Source organism: Mauremys reevesii, linkage group 4 (assembly GCF_016161935.1).
Source record: "Mauremys reevesii isolate NIE-2019 linkage group 4, ASM1616193v1, whole genome shotgun sequence".
In the NCBI taxonomy this organism is placed as follows: Eukaryota; Metazoa; Chordata; order Testudines; family Geoemydidae; genus Mauremys; species Mauremys reevesii.
In genome coordinates, this window is record NC_052626.1 from 140,343,815 (window position 1) to 140,359,564 (window position 15,750).

The following is a 15,750-nucleotide window of genomic DNA, read 5'->3' on the forward strand; positions in this document are numbered from 1 at the left end:
AGGTGGCACGTGAGCTGATTTTCCGTGGCACTCACACTGCCTGGGTCCTGGCCACCAGTCGGGGGGGCTCTGTATTTTAATTTAATTTTAAATGAAGTTTCTTAAACATTTAAAAAACCTTATTTACTTTACATACAACAATAGTTTAGTTATATATTATAGACTTATAGAACGAGGTCTTCTAAAAACATTAAAATGTATTACTGGCACGCGAAACCTTAAATTAGAGTGAATAAATGAAGACTCGGCACAGCACTTCTGAAAGGTTGCCGACCCTGGATTAGATGATCACAGTGGTCCCTTCTGGTGTTAGAATCTATGAACTTCAAGTGCTCTCTTACTCTGGTATTTCAGGAAAGAGTTAATTAAAGTGCCCACTTACCCCTGTCTGTTCAGCATTTCATGCCTCTCATACCACCTCGAATATTCTTCTCCTAATGCTGAAGATCCCCTTGTATCCAGAGCCCCATTATTATCATTGCCTTTCTCTGGACCTTTATTTCGGCTGCATGTATTCCAGCTGTGATGCAGTATTCACGGCAGGGTTGTATTAACTTTTCTATAATATTTCCTTGCTATTATTTATCTCATTTTTGTTGCACATTTGGCAGATGTCTGTCTTGAGCATCCCATGCTGACAATGAAAATCTTCCTTTGACTTTACTTACAAAATTCATCACTATATACAGATGACCTTTTTTTTCCAGCATACGGAACATTGCACATGACTCTCCTGAATTACAGCTGCCCTCAAATTGACCTATTATATAGTTTTGTTAGTAGTTTTCTGCAGTTCTTTAGTCATAATCCTCCCTGCTCTTGAATAAATATTTTTTGTGCCCTGGTATGAACCTCTTTCTACAGTGAATAAATGAATGCACATTGCCTATATCATTCATTTTTCTTTGCCATTAGTCTTTAAGCCAGTAGTTCTCAAACTTTTGTACTGGTGACCCCTTTCATATAGCAAGCCTCTGAGTGCGACTCCCCTCCCATATAAAAAAGGTGTTTTTAATTTATATTTGATACCCTTATAAATGCTGGATGCAAAGCAGGGTTTGGGGTGGAGGCTGATGGCTCATAACCCCCCATGTAATAACCTTGTGACCCCCTGATGGGTCCTGACCCCCAATTTGAGAACCACTGCTTTAAACAAACCAAATACAGTTGGTATAATTTTACCATCAATGAATTAACAGCCTGTATTAAAGAATTTTTTTTAAAGTGAGCTTTGTGTTCTGCAAGACCACACAGTATTTTACATGTTAAAATACTTAGTGTAAATGAGACTCAGACCCTATGGCCTCTTTGCAGCACTTTGGCAGTGTAAAAGGACCTTAATGTAATTTCCACCCATTTTATAGCCTCTCTTTGCTGCCAGTATGGTGTAAACAAGCCTTTGTACAAATGAGAATAAGGCCCATGTGCTCTCAATGTGTGTGCACACATGCTAATGGGGTTTATGAAGTCATATCTAGAGCAGAAATGGTTCTGTAGTGTTTGACTACATTGATTCCTGCACTGAGGCTTGATTTTTTTTAAAGGTATTTAGGCACCTAACTCCCATTGATTGAGGTTCCAAAAGTAGATTTTACTGAGCTTTATTTTTACAGGAACTTGGGGAGGAGTTAATTTAAAAGGTAGAGTTAAAACTTATGAATTTTTAGGGCACTTAACTTGGGAAAATATTTTTCATAGCATGATTTGGCTCTTTTCTGTTCCACAAGTTGCAATTCTTGCCGGGGATCCTTATGGAGTCCAAATCTTATGTTTCTAATCGATGAACTGTCTTCCATGTAGAAAACACTTCAGTAGGTAGATCCCATCTCCTTCACAAGTCTCCCGACTATTCTCTGGTTCATTGCCTTAGTTACTTCTTGCTAGTGGATGAATGTTTCCATTCTTATGGGTGGTCTACATTGCCTATAGGAGTTCCTGTTCCTTCAAGAGGCCAGATTTTCAGCTGGCATAAATTGGTGTATTTACACTAAAGTCACCCATTCAATCTAGCTGAGAATTTGGCCTACTATCTGCATGTGGGTCAGGCTGTTATCAGTCCCCAGTGCCTTCTATCTCATTATAAGCAGAAAATCCAACAGGACACTGAGCCAGAGCTTTTACTCTGCTTCCATTTGGGGAATTAATTCCAGGCCATTGCACCTTTTAATATTTAGCCTATAGTGAAATCAACTATTTCCATCTCAAATGATGACAGTTCCAGGAGCAGATTTCCCCCCGAAAGTGTTAGTGCTAAAATTACTCCCCAACAATGGACTGAACACAGTATTGCAAGACTTGCTGGAGGAAACTTAGAGAAACATCTCTGTCCCTGGTTTTTAGAAGTGGGATATGTGTATAATGGGCTCTGTTGTTCATCACAGATGTATACACGCACATAGATGTGCAAACACCATTAGAGTTGTTCATTAATGAAATCTAGAGCAATTTCTACATTTTATCAAATAAACCCATTACACTCATGGTGATGAGATGGCAATTGCCAGCAGAGGTCACCATTGCTTTAGATGGTTTGAAAAATCCTGCCTTCATTTGCTTTTGTAGGGCAGAGATTTTAATGACACTCAAATCTCTAATTCTACCAATATTGGACTGATTTTATTGGTGGTGAGATTTAATTTCAGTCTTCTACTACAGGTTGTATTTCAGGTGTAAGTATTGTAGAAGGAAGAGTTGGTCCTAAAATAACTACAAAACTGTATTACTGCCTTAAAACTACAAGTATATAATTCCCCAATACATGTAAGAATAGCCTTTATAATTTATACTAGAAGAGGTGGTCAGAATGCAAGAAATCTTCATTAAAATGTAATAGGATTTTCAAATGTTTTTTTTTTAATTTTTATTTCTTAAACTCAAATTAAGAGTAAAAGGGAGCATCATATACATGACCAAAGCAAGTGGAGTCATATAGGAGCTTTTGCGATCTAATCTACTTATTAATAGTCTGCTGCAGCCTCCACTTTGCACAGCTTCAGTCCCTACATGTGGCCCAGCTATATCTCTTCTATTTGCTCCTTAAAGGAAGGGCAGTTAGTGTAACACTCACCTCCAAAAACATGTTCAGTTTTTCCAAACACACATTTTGATGCACATTTTAAAGCAAGTGGGTAATGATTGTGATGAATTAGGGTTGCAACTGTTTTTATTTAATACACGTGACGGAATAAGCCGTTGTGCTTTGTGTAACTCTTAACTGAAAGCCCAAGAACACAGCTGAGAAGAGGAATTCTTAAATTTTGAATGAAGAAATTAAGGTTGCGTAGCTAACAAGCAGAGAAAGTAATGAGCAATATAGTCATCACTACTTCCTCTGCTATTACATTGTGAAATAGATAGATCCCTTTAGGGTGAGTTGTCTGCATTTCTCAAGTTGTTGAATAACTCCTACTACTTTGCATATACTCAACAGAAAAGTGACTGTCTTGCTGTATGATCTCTCCAGATCCTGCTGAGATTTATTATATAATGACTCATGCATTTGAGGGCCAAAGCCTGCTTCTCTTACTCATTTGGACAGTCTATTTAATTTGGCCATTGATCCCATTATTGCAGTCCTCTTGAGAAAGTACTGACACCACAGCAGGCTTGTGAGCTTGACGCACATGACATAGCAGTTGACAGAGTTGTTGTTTTAAAGGAACTTCTTTCTGTAATGTATGCAGCAACTCAGAACTGTAACCAATGTGCACTTAGGCAGGACCCTCAGATGACTGTCTTGGGGTGCAGAGGAGAACTCACGCATTTTGTTTTAGCTTGTATCAAAAAGTACCCAAGAGGCTTTACTGCGCTACGCTTCAAGGCATGAAAACACCCATGAATTATTTTCCTAACAGTTACAGAGCAACTTCCAAGTTGTGGCAACTTGGAAAAACCAGCCTGACAAGCAAGCTTACTATTTTTTTCCCGAAAAGTTCTGGAGCATATATTAAGAATTTAAAGTGAAGGAAGAAACCCCCAAAGTGCGCACAAACTTTATCAAGTTACATTTTGTTCTGAGCTCCCCAATTCTCTTTCCCTTTTCCTGACTGGGGTCCCCAACTCTGTCTCCCTGATTAGTGTCTCTTCTATATAAAACAACTTTATCACCAAATACAAATCAATAAACAGTTTCATCCTATCACAGCAAGCAGACAACAAGGAGTTTGTAAGCTTTTCCACGTGAACCTAGAGAATTTGTATCTCTGGTGAACTGCTGCTTCTTCCAATGTCTGATAGCCTTGAATCAATTCTGCTCAGCCTTACACCACAATTCAGTTCTGATAATGAACATTTTCTGAACTAAGGTAGGATTGTTTTAGGAAAAATGTGTCAAAAGTTAAATGAGCCTAATTCCCTGAAACTAGCAGGGTAATGGTGATTTCTTAGAGGTACCTGTGAACATTAAATTAGTTTGATTTACCTAGGTGGACACAGATGAGAGAGAATCCTTGTATTTGTCTAAGACTGGGCTGCTCTGTAAGGATGTCACAGGTTTTTAACTTAGCCACAAACGCTTATTGAAGCCTTCCAGATAAGGATGATGTCCAACTCATATTAGGTCCATTTTAAGTCTCAATACACCAACCAAAATATGGGGAAAAATATCAGGCTTTTTGCATAAATGTTACTTTCTAGTCACAGCCAGTATAATCCATCTTTCAAACACATCTGGACTGCCCCATCCAGGAGGATAAGGATCAGAGTACACCAAAACCATGTTTGCTAAATATAAAAATCCCAAACTTCTACAACAACCATTGTGATTGCTTTGTGAAAGCCCTTTGATCAGAGTGTTGTCACTCACCTCCGAGCTGTACCCTGAACACCACTGGGAGATGGAATCCTAAGGGGTGCCCAAGCTGTTCCGTAGACCGTAGTATCCTAGTTTGTGGACACTTTCCCAAATCAGATGAGCCATTCACACACACTGCTTCTCCAGCCTTATTCACTGCTCTGAGGGGTGAGAGCAGCACTGACTCATATGAGATTCAAGCTCCCCCTGGGTCCTAGTGTCTGAAAATCAGAGAGCTGCATTGATTCAGGAAACCAGCCTTTGGCTCAGAGCCTAAATCCATGCAGAGATGCACAGATGTGCAGTGGAAGTTTCAAAGTGTGTGCACAGACTCTGTAGGAATATACACAATAAATATTAAGTGAGGCCAGCGACTCCCCACTGCATAAATCCAATACTTTATTCTCGGCTACAGTAAGTGACTTTAAAATGTATGTTAGCTTCTGGTCTGCATCTTAGTTCCTGCCTCCTGCACTGTACACTGATCTTGGTCTTAAAAGAGCTGCATATATGTAGAGGGACCATCCCAGCTCCCTGTGGGATGGGTCCTTATAGCAATGGCTCATAGTGTCCCTCATGGCATTCTGCTAAGCCAGGGATATTGCGGACAAAAGCCAAGATTACATTGCACAATAAAGAGAGATACAGGGAGGTTTCTCTTAATTCTTTGTGTGTAGAAGGATTAAATGCACTGAGAAATTAATAGTGTTTCAGGCACTGAGTATTCTGTCACCAGTGTTTGGGAGGGATACTGAGAAATACAGAGAAGAAAAGCAAGAGGAACTCTGGAAAATCTTGTAGAAGAGTTATAGACAGACCCCAGAAAAAATCAACCCACTCCAAGAATCTTTTAACAAATCCCCGGTTTGGCCACTTAGGACTGCATTTGCCATTCTGCTGGATGGAATGGCCCTTGGAGCTTCCCAGAGATAGGAGGGATAGAACTTGGATGTTCTTCTTCAAGAGCCTGTTCATGTCAATTCCAGTCAGGTGTGTGCACATGCACGATGGCCAGAAGATTTTCCCCTTAGCAGCATCCGTCGGGTTGGCCGGGGCGCCCCCTGGAGTTGCGCCCTCATGGGACCTAATATATAGCCCTGCTGACCCACCCACCACCCCTTCAGTTCCTTCTTACCACCAGTGCCAGTGGCTGGAACTTCCTTTAGCTCTTGCTCAGCAAGTTTCTTCATTATTTTGTGTATATAGTTAATTGTTGGTAGTACTCCAGTTAAAGTTTAGTATAGGAGTGGGGGTGGGGTGTTCCACCCCACCCCCAATCCTGCCCCAGTGCCATGGCATGCTGCGGTCCCTGGGATTTAAGAACTGTGTGGTTTGCGCCAAGCGCATGCCTAAGAGTGATCCGCACTCGTTGTGTGTTAGGTGCCTGGGGGAGACCCATCAAAAAGATCGTTGCAAGATCTGCCTTGAGTTCCGCCCGAGAACACTTAAAGAATGGGAACAGCGGCTGAAGGTGATTCTCAGGGAGGCAGCCTTGCGCCCCTATTCCAACTCCAGCTCGAGAGACCCGACCCCTACAGCAGCATCCTCGACATGGAGCACCCTGGCGCCATCGGCGACTTCAGCGCCGAGGAAGGACTCCTCCAGGGACACTCGGCACCGACATGGCTCCTCATGGGGCCAATCTGATAGTAGGCACTGCTCCCACTCGCCAGTGACTCAAAAGAAGAAAAAGCCAGATGACCGTTTTCCCCCGGCTAAGGCTCGAAGTGCGACCCCAGGCAGGCCTCTCCTCAGCATCTCCTTCTGGGGCCATGTCAACTCCTGTCTAGATGAGGCAGTCGAGTCCAGCCCCACCCAGGGGTGAAAGTAACTTAAAGGACTTGCCGGTACTCCAGAGTCCTGTGGAGGGGAAGGGGCCTCAACCGGAAGAGGCGTGGCCTCTATCGGAAGAGGTGGGGCCTTTAAATCACCGGGCTTTAAATCAGGATTTAAAGGGTGCGGGGATTCAGCTGAAGCTAGGAGCCGGGCCCTTTAAATCAACCCCGGAGCTACCAGCTGCAGAGGCAGCTGGGAGCCCTTGGGTTTGGGCAGGGGTGAAAGTAATTTACATTTCTTACCCATATGGTCCAATTGCAAGCAACCCACCTCTCCTATGTACTTCATGGATCCCTCCCACTACATGACATAGAGAAAATAAAGCTACTATTACTACTACCAGGACTGTCTGTAATAAAACGTTACTATTGGAATAAGCCTGAAAAAGTGAAAACTCACTGTCACATTTTTCTCCGTGTTTTCCTTCCTCCTCCAGCCAGGCTGCGGACACTAGGGCCTGGTCTACACTACGCGTTTAAACCAGTTTTAGGAGCGTTAAACCGATTTAACGCCACACCCGTCCACACTAAGAGGCTCTTTAAATCGATTTCTGTACTCCTCCCTAACGAGAGGAGTAGCGCTAATATCGGTATTACCATATCGGATTAGGGTTAGTGTGGCCGCAAATTGACGGTATTGGCCTCCGGGCGGTATCCCACCGTGCACCACTGACCGCTCTTGACAGGAATCTGAACTCGGATGCAGTGGCCAGGTAGTCAGGAAAAGCCCCACAAACTTTTGAATATCATTTCCTGTTTGCCCAGCGTGGAGCTCCGATCAGCATGGGTGGCGATGCAGTCCGAAATCAAAATCCAAAAAGAGCTCCAGCATGGACCGTATGGATGTGATTGCTGTATGGGCAGGCAAATCTGTTCTATCAGAGCTCCGTTACAGAAGACGAAAGTCCAAAGCATTTTAAAAAAATCTCCAGACAGACGCCATAGCAGGGACTCAGCACGCTGCTGCATGACAAGCGTAACGGAAAGCCAAAGAATCAAATAGACACTCATGGAGGGAGGGGGGACTGAGGACTCAAGGTATCCCACAGATCCTGCAGTCTCCGAAAAGCATTTGCATTCTTAGCTGAGCTCCCAATGCCTGTAGGGTCAAACACATTGTCCGCGGTGGTTCAGGGCATAGCTCGTCAATGTACCCCACCCCCCACCCCCGGAAGGAAAAGGGGAAAAAAATCATCTCTTGACTCTTTTAAATGTCACCCTATGTGTACTGAATGCTGCTGGTAGATGCGATGCTGCGGCACTGAACTGTAGCATCCTCGCCCCCCCTCCTTGGTGGATGATGGTACACTATGGCAGATATCTGTTGTCATCATCAGCCTTGTGGCAGATGGTGTAGTGCAATATGACTAGTATCCATCCTTGTCATCATCCCATAAGTACTCCTGACTGGCCTCCTGGTCATTCCCAGTAGACGGTACAGAATGGCTGGTAACCGTCTTCATCATAGCAACTGGGGGCTGAGCTCCATCAGCCCCCGCCCTTCATGTGTAAAGAAAAGATTCTGTACTGCCTGGACTATCATAGCAGCTGGAGGCTGCCTTCCCCTCATTTTATTTCACTAACAAGTCACTGTTTCTTATTCCTGCATTCTTTATTACTTCAGCACACAAACGGGGGGACACTGCAATGGTAGCCCAGGAAGGCTGGTGGAGGAGGGAAGCAACAGGTGGGGTTGTTGCCGGAGCACCCCCTGTGAATGGCATGCAGTTCACCATTCCTGCAGGATCTGACATGGAGCGGGTGTGCTCTCTGGTTCTCTGATACACTGGATCTCTAGTACACGTGCCCTGTATTATAGGCAGGACTGATTCTATTTTTAGATACCCTAAAGGAGGGATTGACTCGGGGAGTCATTCCCATTTTTGTCTTTTGCGCCCCCGGCTGATCTCAGCCAGGGGCACCTATGACAGCAGCAGAAGATATAGTGCAATACGACTGGTAACCATCACCTCATTGCCAATTTACAATTTACAATGGCATGGTAGACGGTACAGAACGGCTGCTAACCATCTCTGCTGTCATGCAAAAGCAAATGAATGCTGCTGTGTAGCGCTGCTGAATCGCCTCTGTCCGCGGCATCTAGTACACATACGGTGACAGTGACAAAAGGCAAAACAGGCTCCATGGTTGCCACGCTATGGCATCTGCCTGGGAAATCCAGGGAAAAAGGGTGCGAAATGATTGTCTGCCGTTGCTTTCCCGGAGGAAGGAATGACTGACGACATTTACCCGGAACCACCCGCGACAATGATTTTTGCCCCATCAGGCACTGGGCTCTCAACCCAGAATTCCAAGGGGCGGGGGAGAGTGCGGGAACTATGGGATAGCTACAGAATAGCTACCCACAGTGCAACGCTCCAGAAATTGACGCTAGCCTCGGACCGTGGACGCACACCACCGAATTAATGTGCTTAGTGTGGCCACGTGCACTCGATTTTATACAATCTGTTTTACTAAACCGGTTTATGTAAATTCGGAATAATCCCGTAGTGTAGACGTACCCTAGGCTCCATGCTTTTTCCCTGCCTGGCACTGAGCAGCAGCTGCAGGGGCGACCCTCTAGCTTGCAGCAGGGAGCAGGAAGACTGGCTGAGGGAGGGAGAAACCTGCCTCCTGCATAAGAACAGTTTAAACTCAGCTGTTCCCTGCACGGTTCAGTAACATTTCAAAGAGGATCTGCAAGCAGTTTGAACATCACAACCATGATCCTTCCTCTGCTGGGGAGGGAATGGGATAGATTTGAACTTGGAAATGGTTCAAGATTTTGATTGTTTTTTGTGTATAGGAGATCCCCTCATCCTGGGGGCAGAAAAGAACTGCCCCTGCCATGGTCACACACACCCTCCCCCCGCCCCAACAACAACTGGAAGTGAAATTAACAAGGATGCCAGAAACCACTCCTAACCCCGAGGGCTGAACGGCTCAGGGAACAGCTGAGTTTAAACTGTTCTTATGCAGGGGGCAGGCTTCTCCCTCCCTCAGCCAGTCTCCTTTTCTTACTGGTCCTCCGTACTGGCCCGTACCTGCTTACTTTCACCTCTGGCCCCACCTCTATCTCTGGCGCCTAAACAGCAGTTTCAGCTCCCATCCATGCCGGAAGCATACCAGGCTGCCAGAGATCTCCTCCACCTGACAGCACCTTTTTTGCCTGCCAGAGAGGAACCCTCAGCGCCGACGGAGCTCCGTCCTCCAGTGAATTCTAAGGGAAAGCTGCTATGATATCGAGGTGCTCCCCTTCGCCTTGTCCATTGGCACCTACATGCTCCGACAGAGAGCCTTCCCGCTCCCTGAGCTCTCAACGTTTGAGGCACCAAGGAATGGCTCCTCCGTGGTCTTCAGTGTCTGAGACCTTGGAGTCGGAGCCCGACTCCTATTGCTCAAATAGGAGCAGAAACTGTAGAGTGAGGTCGGGCAGAGATGGAAGGGAGCATCAGGAGTGGCCTCTGCAGTGGCAGAACCCGCCTCAGTGGCCCTTCTGGACTTCCTGGGCTTATCACCAGGGCCAGGGAGGAACCCAGGGCCCACGTTCAGCAACGTCTTCAGTTGCTTCTGCCACTGTTGTGCTGCATTCTACTGTGCATACGCACCCGGCACCTACAGTCCCAACGCCATTCCCCTATGGCACCGTGTTCGGCTCCGACTTTGGAACTGGCCTTTGTGACGGCGACACACCTGTCTCCCACGCCTGCACCATTGTTGACATCAACCTCGATGCAGGCACCTACAGCCCAGGTGCCGATGCCAGCACCTGGCCCCCCGGCACCTCTGAGCTTGCCGATGCAACTCCCTCCTGTGAGACTGATGCCAACGTTGACTGCGAAGCCTATGGCTCAGGCACCGACATTGGCACCACCTCCTTCTGTGCTGCCCTGGGAGTCATGTGACCTGTCCAGGGCAGATGGCAGGGAGCTTCCACCACTGGTACACACTTCCTCCTCTTCGCCACCGGACGAAGCATTGGCAGGGATGTCCAGAGCTCCTGCGTTAGAGGACAACAGAGTTCTACAGCAGTTGCTCCGCAGGGCTGCCCAAGGTTTGGGCATCAAGGCTGAAGAGGTGGTTGAGGACACGGATCCCATGGTGGATATTCTAGCGCCCTTGGGGCCTTCACAGGTAGCATTACCCCTCATAAAGATGGTGGTGGACCACATCTATGGCAGATGCCGGCATCCCTGCCACCCACTGCCAAACGTAATGAGCGCCGGTATTTAGTCCCTTCCAGAAGCTTTGAGCATCTCTACTCCCATCCGTCTCTGGACTCGCTGGTCGTTGATGTAGCTAACCAGCAGGAGAGACAAAGTTTCCAAGGTCCTTCCCCAAAGAATAGGGATGCTAAATGCCTGAACCTCATGAGTAGAAAAATCTACTCTACTAGTGGTTTACAACTCTGTATTGTGAACTAGCAGGCCATTGTGAGCAGGTACTTTTATAATACCTGTGCTTCCATGGCTGAGTTCACGGAGCTTGTCCTTTAGGACTCTTGGTCAGAGTTCACTGCCTTGGTGGAAGAAGGGAAATTTAGTCTCCCATGCTTCACTGCAGGTAGCCTTAGACACTGCAGACACTGCCACAAGAGTCATGGCAACAAGGGTGGCTATGCAGCGGGGGGCCTGGTTGCAAGTCTTAGGGTTACCCTATGAAGTCCAACAAACAATTCAGGACCTCCCGTTTGAGGGTGAGGCTCTATTTTCAGAGAAGACGGACAAACGGCTCCACAGCCTAAAAGATTCCCAAGCCACCCTCAGATCCTTGGGCTTGCATACCCCCGCTACACAGCAGAGACATTTCCACCCACAACTCCTCAAATGTTCCAGCAGCAGAACCACAGGACAATTCTAGTTGGAGGAACAGGAACGGTAGGAGAAGGCAACATCCCTTCGCTAATCAAGGCCAGCCCAAAATGCCCTCTGGGCCTAAACCGGCCTTTTGAAGTACGGTGCACCAGACCAGAGACTGGATTCACCCTGACATACCTTTTCCTCCTAACTATCTCCTTTCTACCATGCATGGGCCTGTATAACTTTGGACCGCTAGGTGCTTTGCACGGTAGAGAGGGAATACTCCATCCAATTCTGTGCCCTCTCGCCCTTTCACCCCCTTCCCTGTTCCTCTTCAGGGACCTTTCTCACAAGCAACTTCTCATTCAGGAGGTGCAGTCGCTCCTAGCACTGGGGCGGTGGAGGAGGTTCCACTGGAACACAGGGGCGAGGGTTTCTATTCCTGCTATTTCCTAATCCTGAAGGCCAAAGGCAGCCTCAGGCCTATCCTGGACCTGGGCGACCTCAACAAGTTTGTGAGGAAACTCAGGTTCCGCATGTCTCCCTGACCTCCATTATTCCTTCACTGGATCCAGCAGACTGGTATGCCACTTTCAACTCGAAGGACGCGTATTTTCACATAGTGATTGCTCACAACCACAGAAAGTTCCTCAGGTTTGTGGTAAACGGTTCCCATTACTAATTTACTATCCTCCCTTTCGGCCTGTCAGCGGCACCTCGAGTCTTCACCAAGTGCATGGCAGTTGTTGCTGCTTTTCTGCAGAAACATTAGATACAGGTGTTCCCATACCTCGACGACTGGCTGATCAAAGGCCGATCCAGGGCTCAGGTGGAAGCTCAGGTGGCATTCATCAGAGCCACCTTCAAGAATCTGGGACTCCTATTGAACGAAACAAAATTGACTCTGTCCCCAGTCCAGAGGATAGAGTTCATAGGAGCAGTTCTGGATTCAACCCAAGCCAGAGCATTCCCCCCCGCAGACGAGATTCCAGGCCCTCAGTGCCATGATCCAGGGACTCAGGCAGTTCCCCACCACCACTGTGAGAAATTGTCTCAAACGTCACGGCCACATGGCGGCCTGTATGTACATGGTCCGGCATGCCAGACTCAGGCTTCGGCCGCTTCAGTCGTGGCTTGCGTCAGTGTAGAGACCTACCAGGGACAGCTTGGACAGGACTGTGACCCTGCCTCGTCCTGTCCTCGACTTGCTCCTGTGGTGGATGGACGCTCAGCAGGTGTGCTCAGGAGTCCCCTTCACTGCCCCCACAACCATCCCTGATGCTAGTGACGCACGCATCAGACTTGGGGTGGGGAGCTCATCTGGGGGACCACAGGACGCAGGGCCTCTGGTCACACACAGATCTCAGGCTTCATATCAATATCAGGGAGCTCAGGGCGGTACGCCTAGTGTGTCAGTCATTCCACCCATATCTAGCAGGCCAATGTGTATTGGTCATGACGGACAATGCGACCGTGATGTTCTGTATCAACAAACAGGGGGGTGCATGCTACTCTCCCCTGTGCCAGGAAGCCCACAAGTTATGTATTGAGCACTCAGTCGATCTAAAGGCGTCATACCTTCCAGGGGTCCAGAACGAGCTGGCGGACTGCCTCAGCAGATCTTTTCACAGCCACGAGTGGTCCCTTCACCTGGATGTCGCATCTTTGCTCTTCCAGAGGTGAGGCTGTCCTCTGATCGACCTCTTCGCCACATGACGCAACAGGAAGTGTCAGCAGTTCTGCTCCTTACAGTCCAGGCTCCACAGCGGACGTGTTCCTCCTCCACTGGGTGGGGACCGCTTCTATACGTCTTCCCACCCATACCGCTCGTCCACAAGGTCCTGCTCAAGATCCGCAGAGACCGGGCTCGGGTCATTCTAATAGCACCAGCCTGGCCCCACCAGCATTGGTACACGTCTCTCCTAGACATGTCAGTCGGAGCCCCAATTACTCTGCCGCTCTTCCCAGACGTTCTCACGCAGGATCACGGGTGGCTCCAGCACCTGAACCTGCAGTTGCTGCATCTCACAGGCTGGAGGCTCCATGGCTGAATACGTTCAGCCTCTCTTGTTCAGAACAAGTTAGATAGGTTCTCTTGGGGAGTAGGAAACCCTCCACTAGGGCCATGTACCTGGCCAAGTGGAAGAGATTTTCGATCTGGTCAGCTCAGCGTGACTTTTCCCCGGTGCTAGCCTTAGTGCCTCAGATTTTAGATTACCTTTTCCACCTAAAGGAAGAAGGTCTCTCCTTGTCTTCCATAAGAGTACATCTAGCTGCCGTCTTGGCTTTCCACCCAGGGGTACAGAGCCGCTCAGTTTTCGCTAACCCCCTGGTCAGTCACTTCCTGAAGGGCCTCGACAGGTGTACCCACATGTCCGCCAACCGGTTCCTGCTTGGGACCTTAACTTGGTCCTCTCTAGGCTCATGGGGCATCCCTTCAAGCCTCTAGCAACATGCTCCATGCTCTACCTCTCCTACAAGGTCGCGTTCCTGGTGGCAGTAACTTCAACCCGGAGGGTGTCTGAGCTCAGGGCTCTAACATCCGAGCCGCCCTACACTGTGTTTTTTAAGGACAAAGTTCAGCTCAGGTCTCATCTGGCCTTCCTCCCGAATGTGGTATCTCAGTTCCACATCAACCAAGACATTTCCTCCCAGTTTTCTACCCCAAGCCTTATGCGACTAGCAGGGAGGAGAGGCTCCACACTCTTGATGTCCACAGAGTGCTGGCCTTTTACATCGAAAGGATGAAACCATTCAGGAAGTCAGTACAGTTCTTTGTCGCAGGCCAGCCTGTTTCGACACACCGCATTTCATCATGGATTGTGGCCTGCATTACCGAGTGCTACGGTCTAGCAGGGATCCTAGTGCTCCCTATAATGGCACACTCTACAAGGGCACAAGCTTCATTAACAGCTTTCCTGCCTCAAGTCCCCACCCAGGAAATTTCAGAGCAGTGACGTGGTCATCAATACACACTTTCGCCACACACTATGTAATTACTAGGCAGGCCAGAGATGATGCGGCCTTTGGTAGAGCAGTACTCCAGTCACTGGACAGCTCTGACCCCACCTTCTAAATTTGCTTGGAAGTCACCTGATTGGAATCAACATGAACAAGCACTCGAAGAAGAAAAAACAATTACTCACCTTCTCGTAACGGTTGTTCTTCGAGATGTGGTGGTGTTGTCCATTCCAGTGCCCAGCCTCCTACCCCTCTGTTGGAGTAGCCGGCAAGAAGGAACTGAAGGGGTGGTGGGTTGGCAGGGCTATATATTAGGTGCCATGAGGGCGTGACTCCAGGGGGTGTCCAGGGCAACCCGACGGATGCTGCTAAGAGAAAAATCTTCTGGCCCTTGTGTATGTGCACATGCACACACCTGATTGGAATGGACATGAACAACACATCTCGAAGAACAACGGTTATGAGAAGGTGATTAACCATTTTTTCCCTCCTCCAACGTATTGTCCCCTGCCATTTGGCTGCTACACATTTTAGTAGTATAGAAATTATCACACATTTTAGCACTTCTAATTCCATTCAGCAGATGACAGTGGTGTGAGGAAAGGCATGTTGTTTCTTCAAATCCATCTCAGGAAACTGTATAGGCAAGAGGGAGATAGGGAAGATTCTAGATAGAAGCTGTGCAGTAAAACAGAGGGTATGTCTATACTATGGAGATTATAATGGCATAACTATGCAACATAACTTTGTAGTGAAGATGCAGCCTACACTGCAAGAAAGTATTTTTTCTGAACACCACCTCCCCAAACAAAGTTAGTTATCTCGATGGAAGCCCTCTTCTGTCAACATAGTTGCATCTACACTGTGGGGGTTTGTTGGCATAACTACAACAGCCAGGGATTTCATACCCTTGGCCATGCTGATATTATATTTCAGTGTAGGCCAGGTCAGAGCTAGGCTAGTTTTAGGGATACTGTTTTCTTATTCTAATAAAGTTCCTTGTTCAGCATCAGAAGAAATTTAATAAATTGACTCTTTAAATGGTGTACATAAGCACTTGCCAGCCTATTACAAAAAATATCTTGTTGTATTGATGAGATTAGTAGACAAATTTACTGTTCCTTTCATAGGGTGGCAGGCACACTGAAAACTCCAGTTGTGGAGCCCCCACATAGTTGGTGTCAATATAAAATTGTTTAAAATCCTTAAGGGAATTGTAATACAAAATGCTTAGTAAAAAATACAGGAACTGCTGTCCCCAGAGCCAGATTCAGTTTGGTTTGTTTTTTTCCTAAAAGAAAAGTGATTTCCCACACAAGGTACTCACCACAGGTGAAACGCTGAAGTCATCATTGAGTCCGCA

The 15,750-nt window shown here is 47.2% G+C and overlaps 1 protein-coding gene across 6 annotated transcripts in view; it reads right to left on the minus strand.

Moving 5' to 3' along the window:
• Positions 1-4,935, minus strand: part of NGF (nerve growth factor) — a 49,217-nt gene extending 44,282 nt beyond the window's left edge. For all 6 annotated transcript variants that reach the window (XM_039533419.1, XM_039533415.1, XM_039533417.1 and 3 more), the window contains exon 1: positions 4,805-4,935. The gene's annotated coding sequence lies outside the window, so the exon portion shown is untranslated. The remainder of the gene's footprint in view (positions 1-4,804) is intronic.
• Between the last annotated feature and the right edge of the window lie 10,815 nt (positions 4,936-15,750).